Source organism: Dermacentor variabilis, chromosome 6 (genome assembly GCF_050947875.1).
Source record: "Dermacentor variabilis isolate Ectoservices chromosome 6, ASM5094787v1, whole genome shotgun sequence".
In the NCBI taxonomy this organism is placed as follows: Eukaryota; Metazoa; Arthropoda; class Arachnida; order Ixodida; family Ixodidae; genus Dermacentor; species Dermacentor variabilis.
The window spans coordinates 121413183-121415114 of NC_134573.1; positions in this window are offsets into that span (position 1 = coordinate 121413183).

Genomic DNA, 1932 nt, shown 5'->3' on the forward strand with positions numbered 1-1932 from the left:
AGTAAGAACAAATGTGATTTTGGGTATCGAACAACTAATTTGTTAAGGACATCATGAAGGTCAGTACAGAAATTGGTAGTGGAGGATGGGGACCTATAACACGCGCAAAAGATGAGGTCGCCAGTGGGAAAAGCAACACGAGTGCAAACTATTTCTAATGGTGAGTGAATGGAGATAGTGAAGGAATGGATAGCAGAGCTCACGGCAATCAGTACACCTCCGCCCGTGCGGAAATCGCGATCGTACCTGTAAAGGTTATACGTTTTTTGACAGTCTAGTATTTCACTATCTTTAATTTTTGCTGAAAGCCATGTTTCGGTGAGCACAACTATATCAGCTGAGCATGCGTCGATATGTGATGACAGTGATGTGCGTTTGTTGGCGATACTTCGGACATTTGTAAAAAGAAGTGATAAGGAGTTTGCTTGCTTTGGAACACGAGATAGCTATGCTGCACCCAAATGTGAAGATTGTGGACCCGATGGTTTGTTGTTTGTTGGGGTAATCGCGCTCCTAGCTGGTCCGATCTCGCATACTTCATCTGTAGCTGCGCAATAAACGTAACATTTTTTACCTATGATTAGTTTGTTATGTCGCAAAGAAAAAGACTGGCCGCTGGCCTTGCCAAAGTCATTTAGTGCTTTCCGCGATTGACGAGTGGCTTTGCAAAAGTCTTCGCCGACTGAAATACCATCGGCTTTAAACTTCGCTTTTTGCGAGAGTATATGGTCTCTCATCTTAGAAGACACAAACTTAGCTATAACAGGCCGTGTCTTGCCGACAACGTATGTGCCTAGCCTATGAGCCCTATGGATTGCGGCTTCCCAGGGAGTCATGTTGAGACAATTTCTAAGAAAGTGATGGATCTGGACTTCTGATTGAGCCCACGTTTCTGATACGTTGTCTGAGATACCATAGAAGATCAAGTTGTCGCGTCTTGAATGGTCCTCCAGAACGTCTAGTCTTGACGCGAGCACAGCGCTTTCATTTGAAACTGCTTCATGGACTGCGGTAGTAATATCACTTCCTGAAGGCATATTTTCAAAAGACTCAACCGCAGCTTCCATGGCAGTCACTCTATTGGAAAGGTCTGAAACGGTCTCAGTGAGGTTTTCTTGGTTAGCCTTTAGTTCAGCTATGGCATTCATCATCTCGGCATGTCGCGTGTCAAATTTTAACGACAAAGCAGCTATGGCGGCCATAACTTCATTGTGCTTATGTTGAGCTTCAGTATGGGGACCAGGGTTTAATTCTACATCCCCGGAAAGTAAGAGCAACATAGCAACAGAGACACAATCACTCAGAGTGGCAGCCAGCACTTGTGGGCAAGGGAAGAGCAGCAAACCGACATTGTTTGTACGTTTACAAAAAAGCGATTCGGACTGACTAACCTGCACAAGAAAGCAGAAAGGAGAGCTTAGCAGCGACCGCATGGTAGCTGCTCTCCCGTGCCCACTGGAAGCGCCTTGCTGATGCCAGTTGCTTAAATCTGAGCGCTGCAGTGCTGCCGCTGGCGGCAGTGTCCGTGTCCCACTTGATACCGGCGTGAAGATGATGTTTTCCATGCTCAGATAATCAAGGCTGTTGTCAGCTGCTTGTGGCGGTGGATCCAGCAGGAAATTCGATAGAGATGTGGACGTAGCACACGTGCTAGACGGTGACAACGATGAGCCGAAAACAGCAATCTGCACAAGAAAGCAGAAAGGAGAGCTTAGCAGCGACCGCATGGTAGCTGCTCTCCCGTGCCCACTGGAAGCGCCTTGCTGATGCCAGTTGCTTAAATCTTAGCGCTGCAGTGCTGCCGCTGGCGGCAGTGTCCGTGTCCCACTTGATACCGGCGTGAAGATGATGTTTTCCATGCTCAGATAATCAAGGCTGTTGTCAGCTGCTTGTGGCGGTGGATCCAGCAGGAAATTCGATAGAGATGTGGAC